This window comes from Phyllobates terribilis, unplaced genomic scaffold (genome assembly GCF_046119375.1).
Source record: "Phyllobates terribilis strain yellow unplaced genomic scaffold, ASM4611937v1 Scaffold_4__5_contigs__length_816908805, whole genome shotgun sequence".
Lineage (NCBI taxonomy): Eukaryota > Metazoa > Chordata > Amphibia > Anura > Dendrobatidae > Phyllobates > Phyllobates terribilis.
Window position 1 is genome coordinate 401,205,847 of NW_027362764.1, and position 15,845 is coordinate 401,221,691.

The following is a 15,845-nucleotide window of genomic DNA, read 5'->3' on the forward strand; positions in this document are numbered from 1 at the left end:
CAAACACGCATACTGTTTTTTTTTTTAATTAAGTGGTGAAAGAAATTTTGAAATTCGTGCAAAAATCCACTTTTTAGTGTTGCCATTTTCCAGGGTCCGTAACACTTTCAATATTCGGGGTATAGGGCTGTGTGAGGACTTATTTTGTACACCTTGAGCAGACATATTTACTGATACCATTTTGAGGTAGATACGATGTTTTGATGGCCTCATTGCATTTTATTGCAATGTTGCGGCATCCAAAAAACGTAATTATGATGTTTCGCTTTTTTTTTCTCATTATGCCATTTACCAATCTGATTAATTCATTTTATATTTTGATAGGTTGGACTTTTACGAACACAGCGATATCAAATATGTGTATTTTTTTGTTTTATTTTAAATGGGGCAAAAGGAGAGTGATTTGAACTTTTGTTTTTTTTTTACTTTTTTCATATTTAAAAATATGAAAAACATTTTTTTACTTTTTACTGTATTTAATAGTCCCCTTATTGGACTTGAAGATGCAAACATCTGATCGCTTGTGTTATGTATAGTGAAAATCACGATCTATCGACTCCAGCTAAATGCTGGCTTTCACAAGAGGATCATGATGGCAGGCACGGAGGTCTTCAGCAGACCCCTGGTTGTCATGTCAACCCATTGGTGTCCCACAATCATGTCATGGGCGCGCTATTGGACATGTGGAATGACGCGCCCCACCTGCAGGCGCATGTTGTATGCCACTGTCAGAGATTGACAGCGGGATTTAACAGATTAACATCCTTGAACATAGCTCCGCTCCACCTGGCGCTGATTAAATCAGCTGTCATGTATTGGGAAATGTGCAGGCTCAGTGAACGAGCCCGTATCAAACTCAGGGAGCCAGCAAATGACATACCAGTACATCATATGTCGATAAGGGGTTAAGTAATAAATAGGGTCCATTAAATATTAATTTTTATTAGTATGTATTTATGTATTTAAAGATAAAACCTAATTGGAAACAGTTACTTTTAATAACCTTGAAAGCATAGGTCAGCAACAGAGTCAATACCTCTTCTGAGGTCAAAGTAAATTGTCATATTTTTTCCATTCTATGCATACTAGATAGAGAAGGTTTTGAGTCTACTAAAAGAAATAATATAACTTTGTAATTTATGCATTTTTTGGATTATCGTTAAATTCTTTTTATTGAAGGATTTTAACAATAAAGGTGAAAGAAACGGGGACGAAACAATACAGTAACATCTATAACATTTGAATATTTAGATAAGTATTTATGAGAAAAGAGAAGATAAAGAGACAGAAAGAGAAAGAATTCGGAAGTAAGAAAGTGGGGGAAATGGGGAGGAAGGATTTGGAAAGGGGGAGAGGATGAGGAGGAAAGAGGAAGGGAGGGTTGATGGGGCAAGAAAATGGAAGAAAAGAGAAAAGAAGGGAGACGAAAAAAGGACAAGGGAAAAGGGAAAGGAAAGAAATCTCAGAAGATCACCCTAATTACATAACCACGGGTAAAACTTATACTAACAATAATTTAAAATAGAAAAAAAGTATAATTATAATTATTTCTGGCTAAAAAGAAAATTACTTTACCAAAAGAGGTTCTAACTGCTCAGAGGAGAAATATTCATTCCAATATGCCTATTTAGAATGATACTTTTAAAAGTATTATTCCTTTAGGCATTAGAATATTCAAATGAATTCTGAGTTAACATTTTGTCAGTAATTTCTAATAAGGTTGGACAATCAATAGATTTCTATCTAGATGTTAGAAGAGATTTAATTACTGAAAAAATATGAATGGAAATATATCTGATTTTCTGAGGGAGTATGTCTGCATCTAGAGATAAGAGTGTTAATTGAGGAGAGATTTTTATTGTAGATTTATTAATTTTTGAGAGCAATGAGGCTATTTCTCTCCATAGTGTTACAATTTTTGGACATTCCCAAAGAATATGAATAAGATTGCCACTTTGTCCGCACTTTCTCCAGCAGAAGTCCGAGTAGTCAGTAAAGACTTTTTCGAGTCTAACTGGAGTGAAGAACCAATGAGTAAGAGTAAGAGTCTTATAGTAGTTTTCATGTAAACTGGCATTAATATTAGATTTATACGTTATATCTATCGCTTTCCTCCAGTTCTCAGAAGAAAAGTGTGGATTCAAATTATTTTCCCATTTTAGCATGCAACATTCTTCGGATTATCTTTCCATTCTATAACCATCCTACACTGACAAGCAAAAGGGTAACAATGTTTTGAACTTTTGAATTTCAGGCTCCATACCTCACCATTCACTACTGCTTTATACTTGAGACTACCATCATTTTATTCTATGCTGACGACCCACAGATCTACTTCTCTGGACCTGATATCACCTCCTTACTAACCAGAATCCCACAATGTCTGTCTGCTATTTCATCTTTCTTCTCTGCTAGATTCCTAAAACTTAATATGGATAAAACTGAATTCATCATCTTTCCACCATCTCGCTCAACCCCGCCATCTGACCTATATATCAAAGTCAATGGCTGTCCACTCTCCCCAGTCCCGCAAGCTCGCTGCCTCGGGGTAACCCTTGACTCTGATCTCTCCTTCAAACCTCATATCCAAGCCCTTTCCACTTCCTGCCGACTCCAACTCAAAAATAATTCCCGGGTCCGCACATTCCTCAACCATGAATCTGCACGCCCTCATTATCCCCCACCTCGACTACTGCAACCTCCTGCTCTGTGGACTCCCATACAACACTCTCGCACCCCTGAAATCTATCCTAAACTCTGCTGCCGACTAATCCACCTGTCCCCCCGCTATTCCCCAGCCTCTCCTGTCTGTCAATCCCTTCACTGGCTCCCCATTGCCCAGAGACTCCAGTTCAAAACCCTATCCATGGCATATAAAGCCATCCTCAACCTGTCTCTTCCATAAATCTGTGACCTAGTCTTCCGGTACTTACCTGCACGCAACCTCCGATCCTCACAAGATCTCCTTCTCTACTCCCCTCTTATCTCCTCTTCACACAAATGCATACAAGATTTCTCCCGTGCATCCCCCCTACTCTGGAACTCTCTACCCCAACATATCAGACTCTAGCTTATTGTGGAAACCTTCAAAAGGAACCTGAACACCCACCTCTTCCGACAAGCCTACAGTCTGCAGTAACCCTCGCTCCACCATACCACTGCACGACCAGCTCTACCCTCACCTATAGTATCCTCACCCATCCCTTGTAGATTGTGAGCCCTTGTGGGCAGGGTCCTCTCTCCTCCTCTACCAGTCGTTGACTCTTTTTTGTTCAAATTATTTTACTTGTTGTTTGCTATGTATACGCCATGGAATTAATGGCGCTATAATAATAAATAATAATAATAATAATTCAAGCATGTCTTAACCAAAATTTGATCCCAGGTCTCTTCTACACATTCCCAAAGTTTGTGCATACTGATCGACTCACTTTGGTATGTATACAGCTTTTTCTTCATCTCTACCCACCGATGTTCGATTGGGTTGAGATCTGGGGACTGTGGGGGCCAATCCAGCACCTCTACTTCATTGTCATTGAACCATTTCTTCATCAATCTTGATGTATGCTTCAGGTCGTTGTCCTGCTGGAACACTATGTCATCCTTTTCATACCCATGGTACTCGAGTGTACAAAGTAACTCATCTGTGGGATACTCACATATAGCTCAGCATTGAGAACACTATCGATCCTGGTCAAGTATTCAAAGTCTTCGGCCATGAGACAACCCCATATCATCAGGCTTCCTCCACCGAACTTGACAGTTCCTTCAATTTCTCGATCCGTTAGCCCTTTTTCCCTTGTTTCTACCAGACTCATTTGTGTTAGAACTCTCCTGTTGGTTTTTTTCTAGTTTGCTGGTCACATGACCTTTTTTGCCTATTTTATCCGGCTCCGCCCTCCTGGCCTTGCTGGACTTCATTGTATTTCTACTCTTGAGCTAGCTTGGTGCTCTGTTACCTTTCTCTGTTAGTTTTGCTAGGTCTTCTGACCTCTATGTTCTATGTTGTGTGTTTGTCTTTTACTGCTACAATTTCTGCTAGGAGGTGTCCAACTTTATCCCAGTCCCTAGATCTTGTAGGGATCCCTCCCTTGCATCTATAGGTCTTCGTACAGACTAGCTGAGGACTTTAGCGGGTCTGATCGCAGGATCAGGTTCCCCGTTACATCGTAGGGATCCAGTTTAGTTCTATTGTAGGGACAGATCTCCTGTCTTTCCTTAGTGCTTGTAGCAGATCATAACAGTAAGTCCAGCCTAAAAAAAAAAAAATTTTCTCTAAGGAAAGACCTCCAGTTTCCATCATGGTCTCGGTTCAAGATTTGGCTCAACGCTTGCAGGGACTCTCTCTGGAGGTGGCCGAGCTCCAACAACACGTGAGTAGCTGTTCTGGAGCAAATTTTGTGGAGCCAAAGGTACGTCTGCCTGATCTATTTTTGGGTGAACAACAAGATTTTTTTTCTTTTAAAAATGCTTGTTTATTGTATTTTCGTTTAAGACCCAGATCCTCTGGTGATGAATCACAGCGCATAGGGTTCATAATGTCACTTTTGCGCAAAGATCCTCAGGGATGGGCCTTTTCTCTCCAACCTAGTGATCCGTGCTTTAGATCAGTGGATAGTTTTTTTTCTGCTTTGGGTTTGTTGTACGATGATCCTGATCGTGTCTCATCTGCTGAGTCTGAATTGAGACATCTGAGGCAGGGATCAGGTAATGTGGAAAAATATTGTTCTCACTTCCGTCGGTGGTCTGCCCAGGTGGGGTGGAGCGATTCAGCTTTGAAAAGTTTGTTTCTTGCAGGGCTAGGTGAAAGGGTTAAGGATTTGCTGATTGCTTATCCCACACCTGGAAACTTGCAGGAGGCAATGCAATTAGCTATACGGGTGGACAGGAGACTGCGTGCAAGGGTTAATGAGAGTAAATCCTCTGCCATGTCAGCTCCGAGTCTTGAGAGGGTCTGTGCTGACAAAGGAGAGCAGATGGAGATTGGGGCGATGGCACCTCGCTCTCATGAAAAAGACCGCAGGCTTTCCGGAGGTTTTTGCTTCTATTGCGGAAATTCTGGTCATTTCATTAAGAACTGTGTGCTTCGTATGAACAAAGAAAAAAAAAAGGTCAGTCATGCACGTATAGCCTGTTTAAATATTAAGGGAGTATTCCTATCTGCTACTACCGCTGCTCAGGAAGAATTAATTGAATTTCGGGTATTTGTGGATTGTGGTTCTACTCTGAATGTGATTGATGCGGGATTCTTGGAAAAACTTAAATTAAAACCTAAACCTTTGTCATCCCCTATTGCTGTGGTTTCTGTTGATGGCCCTCCCTTGAAGAGTGTTACTCACAAGGTCTGTGAATTTCCCCTCACTATTAATGGTTTTCATCAAGAGAATTTGGATTTGGTAGTATTAAATAATTTGCCTTCTCCAGTAATTTTGGGGTTGGCCTGGTTAAAATTGCACAATCCTGTACTGGATTGGTCTACCAATGAAATTAAGTCCTGGAGCCCTAAATGTTATGACAAGTGTTGTAACGGACGTATTGCTGCGGTGGAAAAAGGGGAATTACCTGTACCTATTCAGGATTTTTGGAGAGTTTTTTCTGAGGAGAAGTCACAAATTTTGCCTCCCCATAGAGACTATGATTGTACCATTGAATTTGTCCCTGGAGCAACTCTTCCTAAAAATCGTTTATTTAATCTTACTATTCCTGAGAGAAAGGCTTTGGAGGAATACATACAGACAAGCTTGGCCGCCGGTCACATTAGGCCTTCCAAGTCTCCTGTGGCTGTTGGATTTTTTTTTGTAAAAAAAAAAGATGGCGGTTTACGTCCTTGTCTGGACTTTCGTGAGATTAATAAAATTACTGTATGCAATCCTTACCCACTGCCATTGATTCCTGATTTGTTTAACCAGTTAGTGGGGGCCAAGTGGTTCTCTAAAATTGATCTCCGGGGGGCATACAATTTGTTGCGCATGAAGGAGGGTGATGAATGGAAGACTGCTTTTAAAACTCCTGTGGGTCATTTTGAGAATCTGGTTATGCCTTTTGGTCTTACCAATGCTCCAGCATTTTTTCAGAATCTTATTAATGACATCCTTAGACCTTTGATCGGCAAAAATGTGGTTGTGTATTTGGATGACATTCTGATTTATTCGCCTGATCTGGAGTCTCATTGGCGGAGCATACGTGAGGTTTTACAGTTATTAATGGACAATTCGCTTTTTGCTAAGCTAGAGAAATGTGAGTTCGCTGTACAGAGAATTCGTTTTTTGGGTTACATTATCTCCAGTGAAGGTTTTGAGATGGACCCGGTTAAAGTTCAAGCTGTGCAGGAATGGCCTAGGCCTATTGGTTTGAAATCGATACAGAGGTTTTTGGGTTTCGCCAATTATTACAGAAAATTCATAAAAAAATTTTCTATTATTGTCAAACCGCTGACCGATCTCACCAGGAAAGGTGCTAATGCGGTTCAGTGGACTTCTGAGGCCATTGAAGCTTTTGTGCTTCTAAAGGAGAGGTTCACCTCTGCTCCCATCCTTATGCAGCCTGATGTGACTAAGCCGTTTTTGGTTGAGGTTGATGCTTCTTCTGTGGGGGTCGGTGCGGTGTTGTCTCAGGAAAGCAAGGATGGAGTACATCCCTGTGCCTTTTTTTCAAAAAAATTTTCTGAGACTGAACTTAATTACGATATTGGTAATCGGGAATTGCTGGTTATTAAACTCGCATTTGAACACTGGCGTCATCTCTTGGAAGGTGCTGAATTTCCCATTCTGGTTTTCACTGATCATAAAAATCTGATCTATCTTGATGCTGCCAAGCGCTTGAATGCCCGTCAGGCTAGGTGGGCACTTTTTTTCTCGCGGTTTAATTTTTCCGTTACTTACATCCCGGGTACCAAGAATGTTAAAGCGGATGCTTTGTCTCGCAGCTTTTCTCCCATGGTCGGTGCTGAGGAGGAGGAGGACAGCATTTTACAAGAAGGTGTTGTGATTGCTGCTTTGGACTCCGTTTTGGAGGATGAGATTCTTAAAGCTCAGGAGAATGCCCCATCTAACACTCCCCATGGGAGGTTGTTTGTGCCTAGGACTTTTAGGAGAGATTTGTTTATTGAGTGTCATGAGTCTCGGTTGGCAGGTCATCCAGGAATTTCTGAGACCAAGAGACTTGTGGGTCGCAGTTTTTGGTGGCCTGGATGGCAGAAGGAAGTCATTAAGTGGGTGCGTCAATGTACTGTGTGTGCTAGATCTAAGTCTTCGCATGCTCCTGCTGCGGGGTTGCTTTGCCCTCTGGAGGTTCCTAGTGCACCTTGGACACATCTGGCTATGGACTTTATTACTGACCTTCCCCCCTCTGAAGGTTTCACGGTCATCTGGGTGGTCGTGGACCGTTTTAGCAAGATGTGTCACTTGGTTCCCTTCATCAAACTGCCTTGCGCTAAGACACTCGCTAAGGCCTTAGTCAAGGAAATTGTCAGACTACATGGCGTTCCTACTGACATTGTTTCTGATAGGGGACCTCAGTTCGTGGCTCGTTTTTGGCGTGCCTTTTGTGACAGGTTGGGAGTTCATTTGTCATTTTCATCCGGATATCATCCTGAGTCTAATGGCCAGACAGAAAGAAAGAACCAGGATGTTGAGCAGTTCTTGCGTTGCTTTGTGGCAGACAATCAAGAGGGGTGGTCTGAGTTTCTGCCACTTGCTGAATTTGCTCTTAACAACCATACATCCTCTTCTGCTGGGTGTTCGCCTTTTTTTTGTTGTTCTGGGAGACATCCGTCTTTTGGGTCATTCTCCAAATTGGTATCGGCTGTGCCTGAGGAGGAGAGTTTTTCCGGTGATTTGGAGAGAGTTTGGACGGATGTGCATGATAATCTTCAGGAGGCTAACAAAAAATCTAAGAGGTACTTTGATAGGAAACGGCAAGAGGTTTCGTTTGCTATTGGTGACATGGTTTGGTTGTCCTCTAAGAATCTGCGATTGAGGATTCCTTCTAAAAAATTGGGTCCCAAGTTTGTAGGGCCCTTTAAGGTGCTTCAGATAGTTAACCAATCTGCTGTTAGGTTGGAGGTTCCTACCTCCTGGAAGATTAATCCGGTGTTTCATGTTTCTCTGTTGAAAAGAGCTGATGTGTCGGTTGGTGACGCCTCTGCCACTGTTCCTCCAGTGGTGGAGGACGGGGAATATGAAATTTCCCGCATCCTAAATTCTAGACGTATAGAGGGAGTTTGCAGTATCTCGTCGCTTGGAAGGGTTTCGCACCCGAGGATAACTCATGGGTGAGGGCGGATGATGTTTTTGCTTCCAGACTTGTCAGAGCGTTTCACAGGAGGTTTCCTGATAAGCCCGGGCCTAGGGGATCCGGAGGATCCTCTTAGAAGAGGGGGTACTGTTAGAACTCTCCTGTTGTTTTTTTTCTAGTTTGCTGGTCACATGACCTTTTTTGCCTATTTTATCCGGCTCAGCCCTCCTGGCCTTGCTGGACTTCATTGTATTTCTACTCTTGAGCTAGCTTGGTGCTCTGTTACCTTTCCCTGTTAGTTTTGCTAGGTCTTCTGACCTCTATGTTCTATGTTGTGTGTTTGTCTTTTACTGCTACAATTTCTGCTAGGAGGTGTCCAACTTTATCCCAGTCCCTAGATCTTGTAGGGATCCCTCCCTTGCATCTATAGGTCTTCGTACAGACTAGCTGAAGACTTTAGCGGGTCTGATCGCAGGATCAGGTTCCCCGTTACATCGTAGGGATCCAGTTTAGTTCTATTGTAGGGACAGATCTCCTGTCTTTCCTTAGTGCTTGTAGCAGATCATAACAATTTGCACCCATCAGAGCATAGACACTCCTTTTGATGATGCTCCAGAGGTTCTCAATGGGGTTGAGGTCAGGGGAGCATGGGTGCCACACCATAAGTTTGTCCCCTTTTATGCCCATAGCAGCCAGAGATGCAGATGTGTTATGTGCAGCATGAGACGGGGCATTATCATGCATGAAAATGATCTTGCTGCGGAATGCACGGTTCTTCTTTTTGAACCATGGAAGGAAGTGCTGTTTGAGAAACTCAACATACATTATGGAGTTCATCTTTACCCATTCAGGGATCCTAAAAGGGCCGACAATCTCTCTCCCCATGATTCCAGCCCAAAACATTACTCCACCTCCTCCTTGTTAGAGCCGTAGCCGTGTTTGCATGGGGTGTCCATCAACCAGCCATCCTCCACTCCATCCATCTGGACCATCGAGATCATTTCATGCATGATAATGCCCCGTCTCATGCTGCACATAACACATCTGCATCTCTGGCTGCTATGAGCATAAAAGGGGACAAACTTATGGTGTGGCACCCATGCTCCCCTGACCTCAACCCCATTGAGAACCTCTGGAGCATCATCAAAAGGAGTGTCTATGATGGCGGGAGGCAGTTCACATCTAAGCAACAGCTCTGGGAGGGTATTCTGTCCTCATTCAATACAATTAAAGCAGAAACCATCCAAAACCTGACTAATTCAATGGACGAGAGAGTTCAGAAGCTGCTTTCGAACAAGGGGTCCTATGTGCAAATGTAACATCACCTAGAATAAAGTTTTGAATTGAAAACTGTTTGATTTCAGTTTGTAATAACCTGCTAATGCTTATAATTTCAAAAATGACCATTTTTTTGTTCTTTATTAAAATGAAAAGGTTGAAAACTCTGCTGTGCATAATAATTTGGAACATGCATTTTGAGTGCAGTTTGACTTTTTTATTTTTTTAAAAATATACTGTTATCATAGGCAGTTTGTACAAAAACCTTTCAATTGTACTCTAATAGTTATTTGACTGGAAAATTACTATGACTGCAATTCATATAGGTAATTTATGAAAATCTGAGAAAATATTATTTGCATAATAATTTGGAACACAGTGTATATATATGATCATAAGCAATAAAACCTGGGAAAAAGGACCAAATGTAATGGAGAAGTGGAGACCCCACGTGTATTGCCACCTGCCATTGTTGCTTCCTCAGGAGTAATGGTGGATGAGATAGGCAAAGTTTGTGCTGTATATACGCAAATATCACAAATAATGAAATAATAATTACCATATGTGAAGAGGAAGAAACAGACCCGAGAAAGAGTTCAGCGTCGGGGGATGCATACTGTGCATGCGTACAAGCATGCCACTAATGAGAGAACATGAACAGATAGCGGGAGAAGCCTCAAATGTGCGTGCGCATTGGGATTGTGTCGACTAGGAGGATTTGATTATCACCTCAGTGTGTAATGATGTCAGTAGGTCAACTGAAGTTAAATCAACCACACATACACGAATGACGATGGACCGCAATGTATCCGAAGGCACCTAGATTAACCCAAAATGCGCAATGGCAAAGGAACACCACAATATAGAGACGAGCATCTGATTGCGCAGGAGCACGACGCAGATAAGCAGGGCACAAACACCCACATAGAAGTGCTTCTCACTAAATTAGAATATCATGAAAAAGTTCATTTATTTCAGTTCTTCAATACAAAAAGTAAAACTCATATATTATGTAAAGTCATTACAAACAGAGTGATATATTTCAATTGTTTATTTCTGTTAATGTTAATGATTATGGCTTACAGCCAATGAAAACACAAACGTCATTATCTTAGTAAATTAGAATAATTAAGAAAAAAACACCTGCAAAGGCTTCCTAAGTGTTAAAAAAGGTCCCTTAGTCTGTTTCAGTAGGCTCCACAATCAAAGGGAAGACTGCTGACTTGACAGATGTCCAGAAGGCAGTCATTGACACACTCCACAAGGAAGGTAAGCCACAAAAGCTCATTGCTAAAGAAGCTGGCTGTTCACAGAGTGCTGTATCCAAGCATGTTAATGGAAAGTTGAGTGGAAGGACAAAGTGTGGTAGAAAAAGGTGCACAAGCAACCGGGATAACCGCAGCCTTGAAAGGATTGTTAAGAAAAGGCCATTCAAAAATTTGGGGGAGATTCATAAGGAGTGGACTGCTGCTGGATTCATTGCTTCAAGAGCCACCACACACAGACATATCCAGGACATGGGCTACAAGTGTCGCAGTCCTTGTGTCAAGCCACTCATGACTAGAGATGAGCGTTGTTCTACTCGAACTGTTCGCCAATCTCAAATTCGAGCTGTTTTGGGCGGTGTTCGAGCCGGTCGGCGAACACGAACAATTTGAGAAAAATTCGGCTGTTCGAGGTTATGTGCGATAACTGTTCGTGCACCAAAATCATAACTGGATTTTTTCTCAGTAATGATGAAAATTAATGTTAATACGCAGTTTGAGTGTACAGCGGGGCGGGGGGAGGGGCAGGGGATGGATCTCTGCAGGAACAATGAAGATCTCCATTTTTTTTCTCTTTCCCGCATTTGCAGTGGGGAGGTGCAATCTGTCAGCCTATCAGCAGCGCACACACGGAGCGAAGTGCTTTTTTTCACACAAGCAAGGGCATGTGTGATTGGCAGTGTATGTCACATGTCCTTGCCCTATAAGACCAAGCCATTTTCCCCGTCGCCACCATTTTCTCACTGCTGCAGCTGCGTGTCAGACGGCACCGCTGTTGCTGTGTGCGCTATACCTTGTTAATTTCAAGCCAATTTTCGCACAAATATACAGATAGCTTGGGAGTAGGAAATAGTTGTGATTGCAGTCCTTTTAAGGACTAGGTTACAGCATTTCCTACGACTTTTATCAGGCAGGTCTGTGCTCTTAAATAGATAGATTGTGGGAGTAAAGACTAATTGTAATTGGAGTCCTTTTCAGGACTAGGTTACATCAGTTCCTATCAGTTTTTGCCAGGCAGGTCTGTGCCAGTGCTGTGCAAGTTTTTTTCACAGCATTTGGCTGAATCTAGCAAAGCTAATCCTTTTTGGCCTATTGCAGAGTGTGTTAGTCAGTGGAGTAGCCTATCTGTGTTGCAAGATATACCACCTGTGTATAGAATACCAATTTTTTTACTGCACCTAGTGAAGTAAAATCTTTTGGGCATAGCATCATTCTATTAGTCCATCTATACTGACCTCCATCAGGTTGCAAACTGAATATAATTTTTTTTCTGCATCTAGCTCTGAAAAAATATTTGGGCTTCTAGCAGTGTGTGGGACTTGGTCTATTAGTCCATCTATACTGACCTCCATCAGGTTGCAAATTAAAAATAATTTTTTTCTTCATTTAGCTCTGAAAAAATATTTGGGCTTCTAGCAGTGTGTGGGACTTGTTCTATTAGTCCTTCTATACTGACCTCCAGCAGGTTGCAAATTGAATATAATTTTTTTCTGCATCTAGCTCTGAAAAAATATTTGGGCTTCTAGCGGTGTGTGGGACTTGGTCTATTAGTCCATCTATACTGACCTCCATCAGGTTGCAAATTAAAAATATTTTTTTTCTGCATCTAGCTCTGAAAAAATATTTGGGCTTCTAGCAGTGTGTGGGACTTGGTCTATTAGTCCATCTATACTGACCTCCATCAGGTTGCAAATTAAAAATAATTTTTTTCTTCATTTATCTCTGAAAAAATATTTGGGCTTCTAGCAGCGTGTGGGACTTGTTCTATTAGTCCATCTATACTGACCTCCATCAGGTTGCAAATTAAAAATAATTTTTTTCTGCATCTAGCTCTGAAAAAATATTTGGGCTTCTAGCAGTGTGTGGGACTTGGTCTATTAGTCCATCTATACTGACCTCCATCAGGTTGCAAATTAAAAATATTTTTTTTCTGCATCTAGCTCTGAAAAAATATTTGGGCTTCTAGCAGTGTGTGGGACTTGGTCTATTAGTCCATCTATACTGACCTCCATCAGGTTGCAAATTGAATAAAAAAATTTTCTGCATCTAGCTCTGAAAAAATATTTGGGCTTCTAGCGGTGTGTGGGACTTGGTCTATTAGTCCATCTATACTGACCTCCATCAGGTTGCAAATTAAAAATAATTTTTTTCTGCATCTAGCTCTGAAAAAATATTTGGGCTTCTAGCAGTGTGTGGGACTTGGTCTATTAGTCCATCTATACTGACCTCCATCAGGTTGCAAATTAAAAATAATTTTTTTCTTCATTTAGCTCTGAAAAAATATTTGGGCTTCTAGCAGTGTGTGGGACTTGTTCTATTAGTCCTTCTATACTGACGTCCAGCAGGTTGCAAATTGAATATAATTTTTTTCTGCATCTAGCTCTGAAAAAATATTTGGGCTTCTAGCGGTGTGTGGGACTTGGTCTATTAGTCCATCTATACTGACCTCCATCAGGTTGCAAATTAAAAATAATTTTTTTCTGCATCTAGCTCTGAAAAAATATTTGGGCTTCTAGCGGTGTGTGGGACTTGGTCTATTAGTCCATCTATACTGACCTCCATCAGGTTGCAAATTAAAAATAATTTTTTTCTGCATCTAACCCAGCCAATAGTTTTGGCCTAATACCACAGTTTGGCCACTCAGCTCTGCTCGGTTACCATCCATTGTTTTTTTGTGCAAACAACTCCAGAGTTGTGAATTAGTTAACCACCAAAATGAGTGGAAAAAGGCCTGCTGCTGGTGGAAAGGGGAATAGGCGTGTTGGGAAGGGGAAAAAAGGTTGTGTCCGTGGGGTAGGTGCAGAAGAAAGACCATCTTCCAGCCAAACTAAAATGTCTACTTCTTTTAGCGGACAATGTGATAAGATCCCTTTCTTACGGCCACGCCAATCGCTACAAATTCCAGATGAGGCACAAAAACAGCAGGTGCTTCAACGGATATCAAGTGCTCCTTTAAGTGGGCTCTCCTCCACATCAACTTCAACATCACAAATACTCCAGTCCTCAAAGGTGTCACCCAAATCGCACTTGCTTCCTCACAGCTCCCAAATCTCCAGCTGCCCGTCTGAGTATGAGGTAGAACAGATGGTTGAGTCTGCAGAGCTGTTTACTCATACTATAGCCTGGGAATCAGAGGTCGACTCCAGCGCTTCTGTGAATCCAGACGAGGAAATGATCTGCACTGATGCCCAGAATCTTTATGAGTCGGATCCAGGACCAGACGCAGAAGGTTCTGACCATAATGTAGACCCTCATTCCCAAACTGTAACTCCTGTTGGTGGAGACAATGAGGAAGACGATGATAAGACTCAAATACCTGATTGGAGCGACAACTTTAGTTTTTTGTCAGGGCAGGAACAGGTTGGCTCTGAGGACGACTGGTGTGATAACGCACAGGGTGATGATGATGAGGTCGGAGATCCCACTTACTGTCAACCCACAGTCAGCCAAGAGATGAGGTCAGCAGAGGAGGTGGAGGAAGATGCTAGTGACGACGAGGTCAGGTTGCGCCTTCCTGGACAGAGACGTAGTACTGGAAGCACGTCAACAACTGCATCCTCAAACACAACTCTGCCTCTCACCACAAGTCGTGATGGCTCTTCAGGTCGCATGGGTGCTAAGCCTTGCATAGCCTGGGCATTTTTTCAGATCGATAAAGATGACCCAACTCGTGTTATCTGTAACATTTGTCAGCAAAAGCTAAGTAGAGGCCAAAAAATACATAGTTTGAGTACTTCATGCATGAACCGGCACATGGACATGAAGCATAAGTTGCAGTGGGAAGCTCAGTGTGCTACAATGCGGTCTAGCCGGCCGGGCCAACCACCGTCTGCCATATCTTGTGCATCCGCGGCCTCTTCATCCTCTGTGACTGGGGGGACAGCAGTCACACCTGTTTTGGGGCGCAGACCTGCCACCTCTTTACCCGCAACAGCCAGCGTGATTGGCAGGTCATCATTTTCTTTGGAGGTGGTAACACCAGCTGGTCTTGAGCGCTGTCCGACATCGATAGCACCACCTTTGGATCAAGGCAACCTAACATGTCCGCCTGCATCTTCCTCACAGACCGGCAGTTTGCCGGGGACACCCTTATCAACCCCGTCTAAGCACAATAGCCAGCCCTCGGTCCCTCAGATGTGGACAAGTAAAAGACCATTTCCTCCTAGCCATGAGAAAGCTAAGAGGTTGAATTTCACCATCTGCAAGCTCTTGGCTACAGAAATGCTGCCTTTCCGCCTGGTGGACACAGAGGATTTTCTAGACCTTATGTCCGTCGCAGTGCCCCAGTACCAGATGCCCAGTCGGCACTACTTCTCAAAGAAAGGTGTGCCTGCGCTCCACCAGCATGTCGCACACAACATCACCGCTTCTTTGAGAAACTCTGTGTGTGACAGGGTGCATTTCACCACAGACACTTGGACGAGTAGGCATGGACAGGGGCGTTACATGTCGCTGACTGGGCACTGGGTAACTATGGTGACAGCAGGACAAGGGGCTGCTGTCCAAGTCTTGCCATCCCCACGAGTTGTGCGTCAATCCTCTTTATGTCATTTTTCCTCCACTGCTTCTGCCTCCTCAACCTCCTCTCGGTCTTCCACCTGCACCCAAAGCCTGTCTGGTCATGCCACAAGCTTTCTAACTGCGCAGAAGGGATCCTGCACACCTCCTTACTATGCTGGCAGTAGGGCTCAACGTCATCAGGCGGTTTTTACATTGAAATGTCTGGGAAATGTGAGTCACACAGCTGAGGAGTTGTGGTCAGCTCTGGAGAACCAATTTCATGAATGGTTGTCTCCACTGGACCTGAAACCAGGGAAGGCCGTGTGCGACAATGCTGCAAACCTGGGTGCGGCCCTTCGCCGGGGCAATGTCACACACGTGCCTTGTATGGCTCACGTGTTGAACCTGGTTGTCCAGCAATTTTTAGCCCACTATCCCAGACTAGATGGCCTTCTGCAGAGGGCACGGTCGCTGTGTGCTCACTTCCGCCGTTCGCATCCCGCAGCTCAGCGACTTACATCTCTACAGAAGTCGTTGGGCCTGCCACTTCACCGGCTAAAATGCGAT